The sequence below is a fragment of the Panthera leo genome, chromosome E1, assembly GCF_018350215.1.
Source record: "Panthera leo isolate Ple1 chromosome E1, P.leo_Ple1_pat1.1, whole genome shotgun sequence".
Classification (NCBI taxonomy): Eukaryota; Metazoa; Chordata; class Mammalia; order Carnivora; family Felidae; genus Panthera; species Panthera leo.
In genome coordinates this window covers 59,396,772-59,418,458 of record NC_056692.1, presented here as the reverse complement: position 1 = coordinate 59,418,458, position 21,687 = coordinate 59,396,772, and the positions used below count along the sequence as shown (strand labels likewise).

Sequence of the window (21,687 nt, the reverse complement as noted above, 5' to 3'; positions counted from 1 at the left end):
CGGGGCCTCCGTGTCGCCTCCTGGCATCCACGTGTGACAACGTGCACAGAGCTCTGCCAACCGGGGGGCCCTGGGGCCTTGGTGTCCACCTGGGAGCACTGCTTGGCCAACCGCGGCCCATGAGCTTGACCTCAGCCTCCGGGTGGATGGACACCACACTCAAACCCCGGCCCAAATCACGTGGTTGCCCTCTGGGGACGGAGGGGGTGCCTCCCCCCTCCCCGCCCCTGCTGAGAGGACTAGGTGTGGCTGGCACCCGCCCCAAGCAGTGATGCTCCTGTCTGAAATGGCACCGGCCCTCTCCTTGTGCAAGGCCTGGTTCTTCACCACACAAACATCCACTGTTTAACGTCCACAACAAGCCTATTCGGGCCGAGACTTCAGATTTTTGGATTCATACGTCGTCTCGGGTGCAGTTGCCTTCAGGAGACTAAAACCCCACAGGTGCGTCCGTCGGAGGCCAGGCTGGGTCACGCGCACAGGCCTTCCAGCAAGGTGGCCGAGGGGCGTGTTGCCTGCCTTAACCCCCTTTGAAGGACGGGAAGAAAACACCCGACCTGGACGGCAGGAATCAGGCACGCACCAGCCGGCACGGGCCGCCCTGGGGGTGGAGCCGGCACCGCCCGTCGGGAAAGGACAGACCTGAGAAGGCGGGGGACGCGTGCATCCTTCACGTCGCGAGTCTGCTTCCAGAAAGCAACCCTAAACTGGACACGAGGAATGGGGACACACGACACGCGGCGTACGTACAGGGGCGAAAAGTCAGAACCGAGGCACGTCACCACAACAGGAGGAACGAGTCGGTTAGGGAACAACCCCCTGGAATTACTTCCAGCCCTTAGACCGCCGCTTAGGAATATTTCAACGATTTGGGAAACCGCACGCTTTCTAACACCGAGTGAGGGAGACAGATTCTGTGCAGCCATCACCACCCAGGACGCGCCGCGGGCGGGGCCAGAAGACACGGTCTCGAGGCAGGACCGTGGGGATGCCGCTGTCGTCTCACGTGGGCGCGCAGTCGGCATCTGCTGCACGGGGCGTACCCCGCTAGAGCGATGGGGAGCAAACCAAGCCCCGGTTCCTTCATCTCCCCACCCTCCGCCCAAGCCCCTGGTGGCCGTGCTGGGGGAGGGGCGGCTGCCGGGCGACAGGAAGGCACTCTTGGAAGAGTCTGACCAAGGTCTGTTTGCAAACCTGGACCCAGCGCGTCAGGGACACCAGCCAGGCCGTCTTGAATCAGGCGAGGCAGCACAGAGGTCCGATCCCCTGGGTAAAGGGACACCGCAACCCAGGAGCACGGAGCTGCTGACATTTCCGCCATGGTGGGTGCGTGGCTAGGCCGCTGGGATGACAGAGGCCAACCCTTGTCAGGCTATGGTCAGTGTGTATTTGGGGGCTTAAAAAATCCTCATCTTCTGACAATCTCCAGCAGATAAATGCAAAAGCAGCCTCCTGCTACCGTCTGGAAACTCCATGGGTCCTGTTCACTAAGCTCATCGTGAAGCCAGAGACGAAGCTGCCTGCCGACCTACAGAGACAGACCCACGCATCATTCAAATTGACCCACCTGCCCATCGGTCCCCGACGCCTCTGCACACGGCAGGCTGGGATGGGTACTGGGGAGGGCAGAGTGGAACGAACCAACTTCCCCCACTTGTCGGGTCACTTCAGGGGGCCTGGCGGCTCAGTCGGTTGGGCATCCAGCTTCAGCTCGGGTCGTGATCTCATGGTTCCCGAGTTCGAGCCCCGCGTCGGGCTTGCTGCTGTCAGCCCAGAGCTCAGTTTGGATCCTCTGTCTCCCACCCTCTCTCTCTCTCAAAAACTAACAAACTTAAAAAAAACTAAATCACTTCAGAAACCTTTTGTTTCTGTTTTCCTTTCCGTATCAGATCCTAAAGAATGTCAGAACCCAGCGTATGCTGGAGGCCACCTGGACCCCAGACGGCTCACACGGGGCCACGGAAGGGACGGAGCAGCACGGAAGGTCAAACCCAAGACCGCACTTCATTACAGAGCTCCTCCGAACCCCCAAAGGGTTTCATTGACAATCAACGTAGTTCTTTCAAAATTTAAATCCACAGTGTTAATCAAGGCTAACTTTTGTGAGAAAAGCATAAAAAGCTGCAGTTTAGGAACAGATCATTGAATTGGGAGAAGAGAAAGCCCAGATTCGAGTCCCAGCTGGGCTGTATCTGGGTAACTTCTGGCATCTGTGTCTCCGCTTGGAGCCACTGAGGCTAACCTTACGTGCAAACCAGAGTCTAGAGTCAGACGGGCAGCACTTGAGAGGAAGACACAGCAGACGGCCACAGTGATGGCCCTGAAGAGTGCGGGCCACCGCCCCAAACCCTTCGTTACTGCCACTGCTGTCACCAGATACCCTGATCTCCCCCAATATCTGGGATCACCTACAGCTTTCAGATCCTTGACCTCAATACCCAGGCCATCACTGGCGACCTCCAGCCCCAGCCCTGGTAATACAGTAGCTGCTCGTCAGGATCCACACCCCCATTCTTATGAGGAATGAGAGGGTCTTCCCTCCTGGACCACACTCTCCCTCACTGACACCTGTCTGCTACCCTCTGCCGTCTCTGTAATCAGTACAACGGTCCCCGCACGGGGAACACGCCACTTAGCCTCTGACACGGCCCCATCCTAGGTGCCATCTTCTGGCCCACCCAGACCCCGGACCTGGTAGAGACGGTGTGGGCCGTGTTCCCATGCTGCCCCGGCTGCCCCGATGACGAGGACAGCGTACAAGTCCATGCAGTCCTGCTGAGGAGGTGGGCTCCCGGCGTGCACTGTGACACCTCCCCGCCCCTGTCCTTCCCTGTCCCTTGGCCTCCACTCCCAGTGGCCTGTGCCGAACACCGGAAGGCTCCTTCTGTTGTCCAGAGGAAAACAAAATAACACAGAAGTTCACGCCCCACGAGACCACCAATCGGGCGGGGCACTCTGTCCTGGTCTGTGTCTGTCCGTCTGCCTCCTTCCCTAACCTTTGCTCACCTGTCTTCATGGCTCACCTCCACGACTACCACTGTCTCTCCCTGTGTTGTGTCCCCATGTCGGGGCCCACGAAGATGCTTTCACCAAAGGTCAAAACCTCAGAGGCACAGACAGATGGCCTCTATGAGGCCGCGGGCAAGCGAGGGCAAGAGCACGGCCCTGTGCAGTCGGGTGGAACGTTCCCACTTGGCTTCAGAACCACCCATGATCGCCACCTTGACACACTGAACTTTTTTTTTATTTTTTATTTTTTTAACGTTTATTTATTTTTGAGACAGAGAGAGACAGAGCATGAACAGGGGAGGGGCAGAGAGAGAGGGGGAGACACAGAATCGGAAACAGGCTCTGGGCTCTGAGCGGTCAGCACAGAGCCCGACGTGGGGCTCGAACTCACGGGCCGTGAGATCATGACCTGAGCCGAAGTCAGCCGCTTAACCGACCGAGCCACCCAGGCGCCCCTTGACACACTGAACTTTGAACTAGCTCCCAGTCCCTTCTCCCCCCACCCTGCCGGGCAGGTCCATTACCTCGCAGTCTGAAAAAACACGGAGCTCTTTCTGCCTCGGTTCACCTGCTCAGCCTGCCCCCCCCCGCCCCGCCCCCAAACGGCCTCCCTGTCCTCTGGGCACCAGGTCCCGGTTCCATCTTTACAAGCAGAGCTCCACCGTCACTGTCCACGGCGACGCTCCTGTCCCGACGGCCTCGGCTGAGCCCCTCTGTGGCTGCCCTCCCGTTTCTGTCCTTTGCTAGTGACTCCCCTCTTCGTCTATTCCCCACTGCTCAGTGCGTGCTCCTTACAAGCAGATGATAAATTCCCTTCCCTCGATACAAATCAATCACCTGACGGCTGCTGGCGGAGTGCCAGCATGACCCCGATGGCCCAAGACTGGACTGTGACTCACGTTACCTCTCCCTTTGTAAAAGGGCCGCGCCCACAGCGGCGGCTCAGAGAAGCCCTCGCGGACGCGAGGAAGCCTGGCTGCTGGGCAGGGAGGAGGGCGGCACCCGGCACCCAGGGCCCGTGTGGGCTGTCAGGATGGGGTCTCCCAGCTGAGGGCTGAGCGCAGCAGGGGTACAGGGCCCGCTCTTCCCCGGTCCTCGGCGCCTCCACGGGGTGACCTGTGCCCTACCGCTCAGTGCGGGGCCGGCGGAGACCCGACCCGGGGGGCACACGGCCGGCCTCCTTCCCCGCCCCTCCCCCCGCCCCTCCCTAGACTGTGTCCCCTGTTGTAGTGTCTGCACCCCACAACCAGGCAGCGTGGGGCGTGGGGGAGATTCTGTGTCTCGCTTGTATATTCACTCTTCTCAGGCTGCTTTCTGTTTCTCTCAAGCTTTCTCCCTCACTAAATAGGCCCCGGTCCAGCTACGTGGAACTTGCCGTTTTCAAAGAGTCCACGTGCCCCCAAACCTGTGCAGACCACCCTCACGCAGTCCTTAAGCCTGTCTGCTCACGGAGGACATCCCAGGGGCCCCTCCCATCCTGGGGCTCCCCTGAGGCCCACTGGTTGCTGCCGCCACCCCACAGATGCCTCTGCTGGACACGGGGGCTGCAGCCCAGCCTGTCCTCACCCAGCGCTGAGCACAGACGGCTGATCTGTACCAGGTGCCCCATGCGTATCTGACGAGCGAAGGAATGAATCCTCCTGAGGGATCACAAGCCCTGTGTAAGTAAAATGTTGAGCAAACAACTACGGTTTCCAAGAAAACGAAGCAAACTCACTGAAAACAGTCTGGTGATACGCAGATAACACAAATCCTTCCCAATCCCGTCGTGGAGGGACCGCAAGTTACACATTCCTGTCTTTAAGCACAAGATCAAGTAATTTTAAAGACGCCGAAATAACGCTACATAAAGGGATGCTCCGTTTTTGTTAAAAACACCCACAGAAACACCTAGAAAGTAAGTCTGGAAGGGCAGGCGTGCACCAGGGTAGTAACAGTGACTATCTTGGTATGGTGAGGGTTATAAATGACTCAAGTTCTCTCTGCTTCTCTGTATTTAATAATATATCTATGCTGAAAACATACTACTGTGTAATAAGGAAAAACCAAACCTTTTTCTTCTTTAGTAAGAGGAAGGCCACAGCAAGTCTTCCTGAAAAGGGAGGTATTTGAAAACCGCATTATTTAATGACTTTATATCATTTCATATTCAACTAAAATATAGCAGATACACCTTTCCTTCATCTACTTTAAACGCCTTCATGGAAACGATAGTGTAAAGAAAAAAAAGGAAAAAAGGAAGACGAGGGGTCCCCACTGGCCCCTACACAGTGACCTCCAAGCATCTGTCTCTGACTTCTTCATTGTAAGATGTATCTGCTTGTAAAACACACCCTCAGAGAAGCCCCTTGAATGACTATGACCAGGCTACTCAAAAGAGAACTTCACTCTGTACTGTATTTATCACAACCAGAGATGTTTGATGCCATCTGCTGAATTCATGGGATGAAAATAAAAAAGAAAGAAACAACAACAAACTACGCAGCATTGTGAAGTCAATTTTAAAAGGCTTAAACAAATGGGGAGGTATACTATGTTCATGGATCAGAAGCCTCAGGGTAGTGCAGACAGTATTTCTTGAATTGATGTGCACATTCGGTGCAATCACAGTAACAGTCTCAGCAGGCTGGCTGGAAACCGATGAGCTGTTTCTAAAATTTACATGGAAATGCAAGGAGTTAGAACAGCAAAACCATTTAGGAAAGGAACAGGTTTACAATGAAGCTACAAGAATCATGGCACTGGCATAAATATCAATGTAACAGGACAGGGCAAAAGAATTCCACAATTACATCAGATGCTTTTTGTCAAAGGCATTTTTTCAATGGGGAAAAGACAGCCTTTCTACAACGGTGCTGAAACATCTAGAACCGGAAATCCACGTGGAAAAAAATGACCCTTGACTCTTACTGCTCACCACGTGCAAAAATTAACTTGAAATGGACCACAAACTTAGACATGAAAGTTAAAACCATAGGGGCTCCTGGCTGGCTCAGTTGGTGGAGCGTGCAATTCTTGATCTCAGGATTTTCAGTTTGAGCCCCATGCCGGGTGTGGAGATTACGAAAAAGCAAAAAAACAAAGCCTGTTTTGTTTTGTTTTTTTTTTAAAGTTAAAACTGTAAAAGTTTTAGAAAAAAGATAGGAGAAAATCGTCACAACCCTGGGCCAGGCACAGTTTTGTTAGGCGCGACATAGGAAGTATAAATCGTAAAAGAAAAAAACTATTAAATCAGATTTCATCAAAATGAAATGTTTCTGGTCTCAGAAGACTGTTGTGAAAATGGAAACCCAAGTCAGATGGACCAAAGACAGAAACCTGACGACGACTCATCTAACACATATAAAGGGCTCTTGAAGATAAACAACACAATTAAAAAATGGGAGACATAAACATATGTTTTATTAAACAATATAAATTAACGGCCACAGCGCGTGTTCGGCTTCATTAGGCAAATGCAGATTAAAATCACGAGGACCCAGTGCCACACATCCAGCAGAACAGCTAAAATTGAGAGACGAGGTTGGTTCGCAGCCAAGTGTCGTTCTGAACGAGCGGCTGGCACACTCACACGTTACTGGTGGGAACGAGATCACTGTGGAAAACGGCTGACAAGTTTCTGATTCAGGCCAAATGTACACCTGCCAGACGACCAGCCATTCTACCCTTCTGCCCTTGTCCCGGGGAAGCGAACACATAGTGACACGCACACTAGTACGTGAGTATCTCTGGCAGGTCTGCTCACTGCCACCAACGCGGAGAAACCCAGATTTCCATCAACAGGAGAACGATCGAGACCGTGATACGCGCAGTGGAGTACTACTCGCAACAAGAAGGGAGTGAACTGCTGACTCGCTCGGCACGGGTAAATCTCAAGGGCCCCACACTGAGAGGAAGAGGCCAGGCACAAAAGAATACGTTACAATTTTCTATTTACACGACGCTCTAGGAAAGACAAACCTAAGGAACGACACGACAAAGCCGATCAGTGTTTGCCTGGGTTTGGGAGTGGGGTGGGGATTCACCGGAACAAGGTACAAGGGAAATTCTGGGCGATGTTTTGAGTGAAGGGGGTTGCACAGGTGTATAAACCTGCCAAAACGCATCAAACTGTACAAAGTGAGTTCACCTTATTGAATGTAAGCTGCCGTTCCACAATGATGATTTTAAAGTGAAACATCAAATGAAGGGGAAAACTAGGGCATTTTCAAACAATAAGAACAGAATTTTTCACCGGCAAACCTGCTGTAAAGGGAGCTCTTTCGGGAAAGAGAAGTGATCTCAGAACGATGCTCTGAGACGCAGGAAGGAGTGGAGACCAACGGAAGGTGTAAGCACAGCTGAGCATTAACTACTGAATATTAGTATGGAGATACTTATGGAGATAAGAACGTACAGAGAAAATATGTGACGATACCTGTGCCCGTGTAAGTGGAGTTAATGTGCTCTCATGTCCTTGTGTTGTCTGGGAAGTGGTAAAAGTACTAATCAAAGTTCAACTTTAATAAGCTGGGGTCCCCCAAGGCTATGGCCTGAGGGCCAAATGCAGCCAGTAGCCCGTTTTTTTTTGCTTTTGTTTTTGTTTTGCTCTGGCCCATGAACTGATAACGTTCTTTACGATTTAAAGTTGACACTAAGAATACAAGAGAGATTTTGTGTCTTGCGAAGCCTGACGTGTGTATTATTTGGCCCCTTACAGAAAACACACCGAGGCCACTGCTCTGGAAAGGAAGAGAACATACAGTCAATAAGGTGATAGAAAGGGAGAAAGGAGTAGTAAAATTGCTAGATCAATCCAAAAGAGGACAACAGAGGAGGAGAAAGGAAGACAGAAAAAGAAGGAACGGAAAAGAGCGTGTGGGTAGCTCAGCTGGTTGAGCATCTGACTCTCGATTTCGGTTCAGGTCGCGATCTTAGGGTTGTGAGACTGAGCCCCACGTTGGGTTCTGCAGCTGGCAGCGTGAAGCCTGCTTGGGATTCTCTCCCTCTCTCTCTGCCCTCCCCCTGCCTGCACTCATGCACACACTCTCTCTCAAAAAAAAAAAAAAAAAAAAAAAAAGGAGGAAAACAAAATGAACAGATTTCAATTCAAACATGTCAATTATTACACTAACTATAAAAAGACTAGATACTTCAATTGAAGTCAATGATTTTCAGACTGGATTTAAAAACAAAAGTCAGCTCTGTCCTAAAAAAGTGGTGGGGGGGGGAATACACACCTTAAATAAATATATATAAACATTCAGAAACACATATATTAGGATATCTGCTTAAATATAGATACGGATGAGGGGCGCCTGGGTGGCTCAGTCGGTTGCGCGTCCGACTTCGGCTCAGGTCATGATCTCGCGGTCCGTGAGTTCGAGCCCCGCGTCGGGCTCTGTGCTGACAGCCGGAGCCTGGAGCCTGTTTCAGATTCTGTGTCTCCCTCTCTCTGACCCTCCCCTGTTCATGCTCTGTCTCTATATCAAAAATAAATAAAACGTTAAAAAAATTTTTTTAAATATAGATACGGATGAAAAACATACACTCTTGCAAACATTAATCAACTGTCCCGCAAAGTGGACTTTATGGCAAAGGCATTATTGGAGATGGAGAGACATTTTTCAACGATAAAAGTTTCCATTCATTCCACCAGGAAGGGGGAGTCAGTTATGGCTAATTTGTCCTTCTGCAGTTCTGAAGGGCAAAGCATGCGGTCAAAAGGGGGAACAGGCTTTTAATTTAGAGTAAAGTGGCCATGAATTGTCAAAATTAGTTTTTGAAGGAGAGGAGGGAGTTGAGATGCATGTATCAGCAACTTCTCTAGGAACGCAGCAGGTTATAGGGAACCCTAACAGTGTCAGGGAATGGCAGAGCAAGGGTGTGGGACTACAGACAGAAAGGGACGACCTCGGTAGCCCTAAGGACAACCCAAAAGCTGGACAAGTAGAGACCACTATGTCAAGTCTCCAGTGAACACGACAGACTTCCAGACTTGCACGCACGACCCCCAGTAAGAAATGTGTTGTGCGCGGTGACGCCGCGTGCACTCACAGACAACCTCGGGTAAGTGTACACGCTCAATACAAGCAAAGAACACTCGTGTCACTAGGAAAACACTGCTACTTTCTCTCCATTTCTTTTTTTAACAGAGGCTGTGGCCCACCAGACTGGTTGAACCACTAATAAACCATGACCCGCGGTTTTAAAAAACACTGACTTCATGAAGCTCTTGTTAATTTCTCCAGGAGGGCATTGGCTCAGGGGTATCAAAAATGTTGATGGTCAACACAGCTCTCGAGGGACGTCAGAGATTAGAAAACCACACGATTCTACCTCTAAATAGCTGGCTGATTTTTTTTTTTTTTTAACCCACACAGGCAGCTTGTTTTCTAATGATTTTTCAAACTCTGTACTGAGTCTCTAAATCAGATCGTTTATGCGCGCAGTGCTGCTACCCTCGGCCCCCTTTCGTTCTGCACTTAACAGCTCCCACAGATTAGAAAACTGCTAATCTTTACTTGGGAAGCAACTGGCATTGATGAAAAATGTATTTGCAGATTCCAGAGGAAAAGGAGTGATGGTTTCCATGGCTCCGTGCTGAGCAGGAGTTAATACAACACTGGAGATGATCTACCTTTCACTGAATTTATTACAGAATGATAAACTACCGCCCATCCCTGGAGCAGCCAACAACAGCACCAAGTACTGGGACGCGTCCCTCTGGAGGCTGCAGACAAAAATCAAAGGGAGACATGGGATCAAAGAGAGGAAAAAAGCAGGTTCCCATTTGCTTATTCAACATGTTTATCTCACACAATGAAAACAGATTGCTTTTTATTAAGCAGTGCGGATTCCAAAACCCGTAAGAAATAAACCTGAGCCTAAGTTTATTTTTGAAGCTTTTCTGGAAAAGCTGATTTTCTTTGGACTTCCCACTGCCAAGACTGATCTTCAGAGGAACTCTTTCCTGAGAGCTACAGACGCGGGACCAGTGTCTAAGCTGAGTTCTCTGGGAAGCTGCTAAGAAGCCTGTTGTGCTCGGGAAAAGCAGCCTTTTTTTTTTTTTTTTTTAAATTAAGGTTTTCTTTATTTATTTTGAGAGAGAGAAAGTATGAGTACAAGCAGGGGAGGGGCAGAGAGCAGGGGTGGGGGAGGGGAGAGAATCCCAAGCAGGCTCCATATGCTGTCAGTGCAGAGCCTGATCTGATGCGGGGCTTGAACCCGTAACTGTGACTTCATGACCTGACCCGAAATCAAGAGTAGGACGCTTAGCTGACTGAGCCACCCGAGTGCCCCAGAAAAGGCGGCTTCTAAACTGACAGAATTCAGGGGACAGAATTCACACAAATTCCCTCCTGACCCAGACAAATCCTAAGGAACACTTGCCTCTGAGCCAGATGAATCCTGGGGAACCCTTCCTCCCTGATCCTAATGAATCCCAGGGAGCACTTCCCTCCTGATCCAAACGAAATCCAGGGAACGCGTGCCCCTGATCCAGATGGATCCTGGGGGGCACTCTCCCCTTGAGGCACTCAGCTACTTTCTGGCTCGGTCTCCCCAGATGTCTCTTCCGGAACATGCTGAGGCGTCCTCACCAGTGAGCCTCTTTGTAAAAATCTGGTCTACAGGTCTACAGAAGGGGAAAGAGAGGCGATGGGTGTGGGGTGGAGGGGTGGGCTTTGCCTCCTCAGCATGTAACACATCTGCTGTTTAACAGAGATTGCTACCAGCCTCCCCCGGTGGGTCCTTAGCTGGCCAGAACCTTCCCAGTCCACGTGGGGACCGAAACGCCAAGGTCACTCCAAGCTGGTGCTCGGAAGGACTACCGGGTGGCTCGGTCAGTTGAGCGTCTGGCTCTTGGTCTCGGCTCAGGTCGTGGTCTCACAGTTTGTGGGTTCAAGCCCCACCTCGGGCTCTGCAGCCGGCAGCGTGGAGCCTGCTTGGGATTCTCCCTCTCTCCCTCTCTCCCTCTCTCTCTCTCCCTGTCTCTCTCTGTCCCTCCCCGGCTCAAGCTGTCTCTGTCTCTCTCAAAATAAATAAATGTAAAAAAAAAAAAAAATTTTTTTTTTTTTTTTAAATTCTGTCTCTTTCTGTTTGTTAAACAAATAAAAGTCTCCAAAACACGATCCAGTTGTGTTTGTTGTTCTTGGAACTTCTAGGCCGTTTTCCTCTCAGGTTTCCTGGCAGAGGTGTTCCAGCTCCTCCCCCTCCCCCTTCCCCTCCCCCTTCCAGGAACCTGTGCCCCGGCCGAGCTGACCGGTCACTTCTTCCACACGACAGACACCCCCTCATTTCATTTTGACCATGTCTAATCTGCCCTCGGAGACCAGAAACCTTGACACATACAACTCATGCCACCTCCTTAATAAGACCTTTCCTGATATGTCCCTAACCAAAACGAACGTTTCCTGCCTCTGAAACACCTGCGCATGAACCTGTGGGACATTAGGCAATTCTTCAACATTATGCGCAGTCCAGAGACGAGGGACAGACCTGGGTGTATTCCTCAGGCTCTGCCACTTGTAGCTGTGTGACTGCCGGCAGGTCACTTGACCTCCCTGAGACTCTGTCACCTGCTCTATGCCGCCTACCTCTACGGCGAGACAGAAAAGTGGAATGAATTAACACATGACAAGTTAGCACAGACCCTGGAACACAGCAAGTGCCCAGGAAATACAGCTGCTCCTATACATTTATCACAAAAAACCCCAGAAGTTTTAAAGTAAATTAAATCCAAGATGTTGGAACTGCCCCAATAAACTGAACTCCTAAGATTAATATAAAAAAACACGGTAATTTTACGAACGTGCCACATGTTCATGTTTGGAACTTAAAGGTGGCCTCAGAGAGAATATTTGCACTTCCTGTATCTGAGAAGAGCTTACACGTGAGGCCTGCGTGCGACGAGAAGACAAAGACCCAGAGAAAGCACAGGGGAAAGGCTCTGACACGACACTGGGGAGGCACACAGTGGCCAGTGGGCACAGGAGACGATGCTCGCCGTGACGAGCCCCCAGTGAGACCCCTGTCACAACCACCACGTCACGCCCACGACAATGCCGACGGTCGCGGGCCAATGGCGACGAACGCGGCGGGGACAGTCGCGTGCTGATGGGGAGGCAGGTGGTACAGCCGCTGCGGGAGACGGCGTGGCAATCTCTCAGAAGTTAAACACGAAGGCACCGTGCGCCCCGACCAACACGCATGTGCACACGAAGGCCGGCACCGGGCGCTCGCAGCAAGCCCGTCCCCCGCGGCCAGTGAATGACGACGGGGACGCAGACGGACAGGCCAGTAATGGGGGGGGGGGGACTACTCAGCAATGAAGAGAGCAGCACGGAAGCACCCCACAACGCGAATGAACTTTGGAAACATGCTAAGCGGGGAAAACAAGAAAAAAAACCCCGCCGGACCCAAAAGACCACGTTGTAGGATTCCATTCCTAGCAAATGTCCGGAAGAGACGAATCCACAGGGACAGAAGGACTGGTGGTGTCGGGAGCGGGCGCAGGGGTGGAATTCGCCGTGGGCGGCACGAGGGGTGTCACGAGAGCGACGGGAATCCAGCTACTGTGGTGACGGCGGCTCGGGTTGGCGGACTTACTGGGGCCCATCGAACACGTAGATGGGTCTGTAAATAACACCCAGTAAAGCTGCCGAGCAGATACAGAAGGAGCAACCCTCCAAAGCCTTCCCTGGTTATAGAAACGACGCTACAGAAAACACCACTGCTCGCCTTTTACTTCCCTTGTGAAACGTCATGCTTTCTGCACGGACTCGATGCAGAGGCAGGAGGGGACCGAACCGTTTACTGTCGTCTTCGTCCTACATCAAACTAAATTAAAGTTCTACCTTTTGGCTGCAGAATTCTCTCCCTTCTCCTTCCCCTTTCGCTCCCCTAATAAATCAACGAGTGTCTTCCACTGGGAAAGCCAGTGATTTCTCGCTTCTCCCCACGTGACGGAGTGCTGTGTGGGCGGGAGGTGCGTCGTGAGCCTCGCTTCCCGTGGCCCGGCTCTCGGGGGGGCGGCTCTGACCCCGAGGGCCACTTCACTGCGCTAAGACCGCCGTCTCTGAAGCTTCCGCCGGTGGCCCTGGGGCTGGCACCTGGCACCCTGCAGAAACGTGTCACACGCAGCGGCCATGTCACGACCCCTGAATGATCTGAAGACACTCACGTGTCATCCAGAGTCTCCTCTCCTGCGGGTCCCCGAAGGTGCCCCTCGCCCGAGGCGCCATTCTGCGCCCTGCCGCATCCCCAAGGCATCCCTCCTCTGGGACCCTTCTGGTTTGGGAGCAGTTACACAGAAGAGCTGACTCAAATCAAGCTCAGTTTACTACAACCCTGACTGTCCCCACACGGGCTGGCGTTCTGTCGAATCGCCCCAATTCCGCGCTCGTACGTGTGAGTTCTTAGGACACCGTGAGGTTAATACACGGAATTCTGTGTTCTGGTATTGGGTCCACGAGCAAATTCTCTCACTACCTCACAAAACAGTATTGCTCTTGTCTATCCGAGTTTCCAAAGGCTTCTCCATCGTTTTCCCGTACTTTCTGCAGTTGCTAGAGCGGGAGCACAGTGCTGTCACGAAGATGGGGGGGGGGGTGGCTGGCGTCACATGCCGCACAGGCTCCTGCTACCTGCGGGAGGAGGAGGAGCCTCCCGGACGCCCCAGGTGTCCCTGCAGAAGGCCGGGCTGACCGCCTTCCTCAGGGAAAAGCAGCGACGGCCCTCCCCGCGGCTCTGTGCCACCGGCTCCCTCTGCTGGACGCTGCGGTGAAGGCAGACTCAGGAGCCCGCGTCACCTGTGCTCCTCGCCCAGACCCAGCGGCCCCTCCCCTCGGAAGCCAGCCCGGCTGCTGCTCCTCCTGCTCCACGGGGTGGACCCAGGTCTCCAGATCGCGAGGGCCCCCCGCTCACTGAACCACCACCCGCTCACGGGCGTCCACTGACTGCCCACGGCACGCTGGCCTCGCAGGGGAGGAGGCCGACCTCTAGCCGGGCGTCCGACCCTCGGCTCCGAGTACGCGACCCGCGGGCTGGTGAGCCCAGGCCGTCCTTGTGAACGGTTCCACAGACGGTGCCCGGAGCTGCCCGGTCGCACGGTGACCTCTCGTGCCGAGCTGCCAGCCGGCAGGGGGCAGGAGGCATCTCCTCGCAGCCACGCGGCACCCCGGAAGTGAGGCCGGGGCAATCCGGGCCCACCCCCACGCCTCAGTCGCATCTGACACAGTGATCGGGCCCGGCTCCAAGAGGCGGCTCGAGCGGGGCGGGTGCGTTCTGAGCACTGACCCTGTGAAACCCTCTTTCCGAGCTCAGATCGTCCGGTGCAGCTCTGAGGCTGGTGTCCTCGGGTCAGAGAGGGCAGGCGCGTCCTCCACGCAGGCAACAGGGGGCAGGGACCCCAGGACTCAGGGCGGAGGTGGGCTACGCCACCCGCGAGTGACCCCCAGTGAGTCCCCTGTCCACCCGCGAGTGACCCCCAGTGAGTCCCCTGTCCACTGGCGAGTGACCCTGACCGAGTCCCCTGTCCACCCGCGAGTGACCCTAAGTCCCCTGTCCACCCGCGAGTGACCCCCAGCGAGTCCCCTGTCCACCCACGAGTGACCCTCACCGAGTCCCCTGTCCACCTGCGAGTGACCCTAAGTCCCCTGTCCACCCGCGAGTGACCCCCAGCGAGTCCCCTGTCCACCCGCGAGTGACCCTCACCGAGTCCCCTGTCCACCCGCGAGTGACCCTAAGTCCCCTGTCCATCTGCGAGTGACCCCCAGTAAGTCCCCATATCCCTTACTCTCGGCGTCCAGTGTCTGACCCCGTGGACTACACCCGCCAGGGCGTCTCACACGTCCAGGCAGAGCGAGGCCCGCGGAGGTGTCGCTGGTTCCCAGCGGGCTGGCCGTGTGGTGCCCAGTCCTGTGTCAGGGGCGCACCTCCGGGAGAGCTGCTTAGCGCCACTGCGCCCCCCCTCTGCCCGATGCCACGGTGCCAGCGGCTGCGAGTGGGGCCTCGAGCGGCCAGCCCTCAGAGGAAGGCTGATGGGAAGATCGGGCAAGGGAAGGACGGGAGTGTGCCCGCCCGGACACGGGCAGAAACGGCCCGGGCGCTGGCTTGGGCACGTTGGGCAGAAGCCCACGCCTCCCCCTCCATGCCCCCCGGCCCCACGCGGCCGTGGCGACCCGTCGGGTCACCTGCCCGGCCCGCCGTGGCCCTGGACCTCGGCCGCGAGGGCCTCCGTTAGGCACGGGCACATGTTTTGTTCAGGACGCCGGAGGGCACAGAGGCACAGGCGGGCGGGAGGGCCTTGAAAGGCGCCACGCTGTTTTGTCCGTTTTGATGACGAGGCCAGGACGCTGGTGCCAGAGAGAAGGAAATGAGGCCCCGAGTGGCCAGTGCAGGTGCCCCAGGGAGGCCTGGGGCACTGCTCACGCTCCCCCCTTGGTGGCTCGGCACAAACTCATCCCAGGGCCCGGCCTCCGTCAGGCCGGCCAATCCCAACAGACAGGGAGGTGTGACGGGGTGTGCCCGCACACAGGGGACCCGGCGTCCCCGCTTCCCCTTACTGGCCTCAGAGGGCTCTGAGCGGGAGGCCCCAGCGGCGGCGCTCCGGGGTGCGGCTGACTCACGATGCTCCGGTGCGGGCGCGGGGGGCCTGCTGCTTTCTTAGCTCACAGTGTCCCCGCGTCCCCGCCAGCGACCCCCGCTCCGCCTCCAGATTAGCTTCCAGTGAGTCATTCGTCATCCCGCCCGTGACTGGCAGGCGTTCGTGAATTACTGATTTTCCACCTCAACCAGCCGGCACGATATATTCACGTTGGAAAGAACGGTACTTTGTGAATGAAGACTGGTGTCTTTCGGTCGCTTTCCTTCCAGACACGATATACGTGCACGATTGCGACCTGATGGCCGAGAAAACTCTAATCGCGACCACCGAGCCCGCGAAGTGACCCTGCAGACCCTCTGCCCGTGGGGGCCTCGGAGGACGCTGGCTTGCAGGGTGACGGCGTGGCTCGGCACACGGGCTCCAGGCAGCCTGCCTGGCAAAGCCCTGCTCCCACCCACCCCTGCGGTGAGCCCCTGAGCAGATGACCTGCCCACCCTGTGCCTCAGTTTCCCCTCCTTAGAGCGTGGGCAGCACCAGCGACTCCTTTAGAGGGTTCTAGCAAGGACTGTGAGAGTTGACACACAGAGAGCCCTTGATATGGCACCTGGCACAGAGCAAGTGCTCAATAAATGTTCCCTGCTATCCTTCCCGACTCTCAGCCAGAAGGACCACGGTTGCCTTGTGTTCCCAAGCAACAGCTCACGACATCCTCTTACACCCTCCACCCCCCACCCCCACAGGGCGCGGCCAAGACCGGGGCTCTTACACATGGAGACTGCAGCAAAGCTGACAAATCGCTCGAGGGGTCAGAGCAGAACCACCCCCGGGATCCAGGCTTTGGCCTCAGCCTGGCGTCCCTGGGCTCGGCAGCGGCCACACGGCTACACGTGCCCCGGGGGGGAGCGGGGCACGACAGCTCATTGTACCCTAGACACAGGGCTGTTAGCTCCCGAAAATATGCTGCTGACACAATAGATGTTAATTATGAATAATTTTCAGTGCGCTCTGTGCCTGCAGTGATCAGAATGCTAACTCACAGCCCCGCGGGTGAGGCTCACCGTCTCCCGGGCTCCCCCGTGCTTCCTGAGCGCCCTAACATTTCCAGTGTCGTTTAAGCGTTTCATTACTTGATCTCAGGGCTGAAAAATGTCCCTGAGTTTCCAGGCATGGATCTCATTGCCGCTCTCTCCGAGGACTCGGAATATAAATACGTGCCCCAGCGGCAGCGTGCTTATTTATCAGGCTGCCGGGTTCACGTAGATAATTAGAAATTGGGGGTGCTCAAGGAAGGTTCGCTCTAATTTACTTCCCGACACGGCAGCTTAATGAGAAAACAAATTCCTTCCCCGGCTTGAAAGATCGCTAAGTAATTATGAGACACACGCACCGCCTGTATCCTCTCTCCGCTCTTGTGCTGAGACCCCCAACAGCACGTGTTCTGCACACCTGACAAAGGTGGCAGGGGCTGGGAAGGGGTTAACCCTCGCTACCCAAGGGAGGCTCGTGTGCGGAGGAGGAGTCACGGTGGCAGCTGCTTGAAACAAACCACGTTTGTTACAGAATTACCATGCAGCAATTTGACAACACCTGTCCATCCATCTCCCCAGGGATGGCAAAGAGGACCACGACACAACACGGTTCAGGCCGGGTTTCTGACTCGCGGCGGCAGGGGAAGGCGCTGCCCCCCGCCCCCAGGACGGTGCTAGCAAGGTGAGGCTCACCGCCCCCACCAGCCTCCACGCCCGCCGCCTGGGGGCCTGTGACATGGGAGTCACCCGCCTTCCAGCCGGCAGGGCAGGACATCGGCTGAGCTCAGAGCCTAATAAGCTGTGGCCCTGGAGACCTCCCCTCACTCAGAGCCACCCACGGAGGAAGGACAGCTTCCAGGGGACGGCAGGCGAGGGCGTGTGGGCATGGGACACGTACGTCAGGCGTGGCCACTCACCGGACCCGTGTTAGGAAGATCCTCCACAGAGCAAGGGCGCCGGGAGGGAAGCAGGGGGCAGAGACGGACGCTATTCTTATTTTTTGTAGGTCATTAAAGTAAGGAAATAAAACCCAGTAACTCAGGCCCGTTTTCTCCATTTCATCTCCGTGTCATGACTTGTCACTCTCGTCGGAGGGGTGTAGTGACCAGGGTCACGGTCACACTCAGAGGTGACAGGTTCTCGAGTACAGGCACGACCCCGTGGCGAGGGGAAACGAGAGAGTAAGACCGGATGCACAACGAAAGGGCTCAGAATCCTTAAAAAGCAAGATCGGTGCCAAGTTCCGGCCCAGCGGACCTCACGTCTGCGTGTGGCCAGGAGTTCCACGGCCACGGCACAGTCCACGTGGCTCATGCCGTCTGCCACAACACTCTGCAGAGCCTACGACTTTGTTCAGAACGCATTGCTGACGAACGAACGAAACGGCACCCAGGGGCTGAGAAAACGGCCGACTCCTGTCTGGTGGTACGAGTGTCACGAGAAGAAGTCGTCTCACCGACTGACCGGGGCCGTGATCGGGTCACCCGGTGAGCTGCACTGGACGCCCACGCTGAGGGCCTCACGGCGAGGCGGGTGACGGCCACACACGTCCCACGCGGGGGCGACGGGGACGGGGTCGGCTACGCAACCACCCCAGGGAGCCCCAGCGACGGATACCCCCCGCCAGCTTGCGCGCGGACGTGACCCCGGGGCCCTGGAGCCCCACGGTCTCGGGAGGAGAGCCGGCCACGGGAAGTGTCGCCCAGCCGGCCGCCCGGCTCTCCGAGGCCTCGCCAGCCACCACCCCACCAGCGTCGGCAACAGTGCATAACCGTCTTATTATGGTTTCTCACACTCCTCGGAACTCATGTATCTTGGGAGGCCCGGGTGGTTCAGGAAGTCAAGCGTCCAGCTCTCGATTTCGGCTCAGGTCGCGATCTCACGGTTTATGAGGGCTCAAGCCCTGCCTCCGGCCCTGCGCTGGCTACGCGGGGCCTGCCTGGGATTCTCTCTCTCTCTCTGTCAAAGTAAAGAAACCTCAAAGAAACTTAAAAAACTAAAATCTGTATGTTTGAAACATTCCGTGTCTTCTCCAAACATAAGCTGCTCATAAGTGAAAACAGCACACTGACTTCGGGTCCCAGCCGAGGTTGAGGCTGGTGCACAGACGGTGTCCGTGTCCCCATGCTGCTTGGTCACGTGGTCGGGAAGGCTCACGTGGGGTGGACGTGTGTCACAGGATGCCTCCCGACAGCCCTCGACCCCCAGACAGTCTGAGGCAGGGGACGTTCCACACCCAACCCGGAGTCGGAACGATGTCTGTGAGCCGACCCGCTGACCCACCCAGGCGAGTAGGAGCGGTGAACTCACCGTCCGCTACTCCATTTTAGGAAGGTTTTGAAAAATATGACAACCCCACCCCCCCAAATCAGCTGTCGCCCAGAAGCATGGGGTTTTCACGCTTGGAACGCTGGAAAGAAGGAACGTGGCTGTAGGTCTCGCCCTTAGAGACCAATCTCTGGGCTTCTGTGTCAGGGTGGTGACAACGCTCACCCCGGGTGACAACTTCGCCCTAGAATGTGATGGGGAGAGCTCATCCTCGGGCACAGTGGCCCTGCGGCACGTCGAGGCCGGCGGGGACGGCGCACAGGGGCCCGGCTGGGCGGCGGCTTCCGGAATGACCAGACCGGCCAGGGGCCTGCCCAGCCTCTGTCTGCACCGCCAGGCCCGCCCCAGGAGAGGCGGCCCCACATTGCGCGTGTTCGGAAATGCCCATCTTCTGTCCGCTCCAAGACCCGGTTCTGTTTTCTGTAGTCTCTCACATCTCGATGAAAGGATTTCACCTTGTACTTGAATTAAAACACAACACAACAAAACAGAAGCTCGCTCTGAGTCTGGACCGGTTTTCAGCTGTATGACCGCAGACCGCGTCTCTTCACGTCCTAAAGGCTCTGGGGTGGAGAGTGGGGACAGGCAGACCGCGCGAGAAAAGGCGCTCTGGCAGGAGAGCACCACACGGGGCGTGATGAGGCACTTGGCACGTCGAGGGTGAGCTCCAGGTCAAGCGTCCCATGACGGTGGGACTCGCGCACAGGAAGGGCCTGCGAAGGGCCGAAGGACACCTGACGTGTCAGAAAGGGGCGACCACGCCAGCACGCGGCCCACGCAGCGAGCAGAGGGTAGCGCAGGTGTCTCTCGCCTGGCCCGGCCGCAGCACGGACCATTCGTGTTCAGCATCCCACATCGCATGCTCGGTTCTAAGCCACATACAGGACAGCCGTGGGCACGGACATGCCCCGCTGACGTGTGGTCGACGCCCACTCGGGTCAGCAGCCCCGCCGGCCCCGGGCCAGGGCAGTGGCGGGAGACGGACACAGCCCCAGAGGGGGAGAGCCGTACGGCCCCCGTAACCAAGAGCTACGATTCATGAGAAAAACCGGAGATGCTTTTCCGGGAACATTCTCTGAACGTACGATCCAGTCCAGGGACCTGGACGGCCCCATCAAACATAAACGTGCCGAGTTTCTGCCTAGGCTGGGAGCTGCAAATTCAAATCTGCTTATTGAAAATGCTTCTGATAGACTAAGCACCACTGGGGGAAACAAAAATCTAAAAATTAAAACAATAGGTTAACAGCATTTTCTTGTAAACGGAGAAACCTCTGAGGTAAAGCTGCAGAAGTTAAAAACCCGTATTTCCTCGGAAACAGACCCGGCGGCTGTGTCTCCTGGAGCCTCACGTCCAGGTATTTCCCCGGCGCTGCGGAATCCCGAAGTCTGGAACCCGTCCTGGCACAGCATAAACACAGCCCAACACTCACACGCAGCCTCGCCGTGGCCAGGTGACCGGGGGCGCAGCGTCTCAGGCGGGGAGGGGCCCGGTGCGCCTCCGCTCAACCACGGGGGGTTGTGTCCGGAGGGCAGTGACTCAGGCCCAACCCAAGCACCGCGAACGGTTGCTGCAGTGGAGGCCTGGTCTGCCCTCTCCCGTCCCCGCCACGACCCCCAAACGAAGCCCCGTCCTCGACGCCCCGGGGAAAAGTGAGGTTCGCTCTGGACGCACGCAGCCTGTCCCGGTCACTCCGGACAGAGAGCTTGTCCGAAACCGGGATCACCTCTCCTCCACTGCACAGAGCTCCCCCAGAGTCACCAGCGGTAGCCACTGATCGTGACCGGGGTAGCCGCGTGAGAACACTCTCCTCCTCCAGGCTTTACCCGAAACCCAGAGGACATCCAGAAACCCGCGGCTCCCGGAAGGCGGGGCGAGGACCTGTGTTCGAGGGGCTGGGCTGGCGCCCAGGGAGAGCCGCCGTGGAGGCCGGAGGGCCGTCCTGCGAGCCTCGCCCTCAGCGCCGCGGCCGACCGCTCCGGGTCCGCGTTCCTTCCACCGCCCCCGGAGGCCCTCAGGAAGCAGCATAGAAGGTGCTGCTGGCGACATTGATGATGCTTTTCTTCTTAAATTAAAAGAAAAAGAAAAACCACACACCCAGCCTGCCCACACTTAACCGACCGTGGAGCACCCCTCGGCACAGTAGGATGGGGAGGAGAGGGGAGCACGGTGCGTGCTGGCCTCCGGAAGCGCAGGGCTGCACGGACGCCCACAGCGCGGGACGGATGTAAAACTAAGGCTTTCCGGGGCGCCTGGGTGGCTCAGTCGGTTAAGCGGCCGACTTCGGCTCAGGTCATGATCTCGCGGTCCGTGAGTTCGAGCCCCGCATCGGGCTCTGTGCGGACAGCTCGGAGCCTGGAGCCTGTTTCGGATTCTGTGTCTCCCTCTCTCTGACCCTCCCCCGTTCATGCTCTGTCTCTCTGTCTCAAAAATAAATAAACGTTAAAAAAAAAAAAATTAAAAAAAAAAAAAACTAAGGCTTTCCGGGAAGGAAGCTGGCGGTCACAAACCCCGACACCATGACTTCGGAAAATAATGCTCGACGAAAAATACCAAAATCTTCGTGATCAAGGGTGTTCGCTTCCACTTTTCAACCCTCGTTAGCCAGCCTTCATGAAGCGAGTGAAGCCTCCTTCCCGGGGAACAGCAGGCACGTCTCACAGAAGAAAAGCCACTTCTCCGAGTCCTGGTCTCGGTTCCTTCCGCCCTGGCTCCTCCAGCCGGGCTGCGCCTGCC

General features: G+C 55.8%; 1 protein-coding gene across 1 annotated transcript in view; it reads right to left on the bottom strand.

Moving 5' to 3' along the window:
• The window catches only part of RPTOR (regulatory associated protein of MTOR complex 1), a 334,863-nt gene that overhangs the window by 109,348 nt on the left and 203,828 nt on the right, over window positions 1-21,687 (bottom strand). The window lies entirely within an intron of this gene.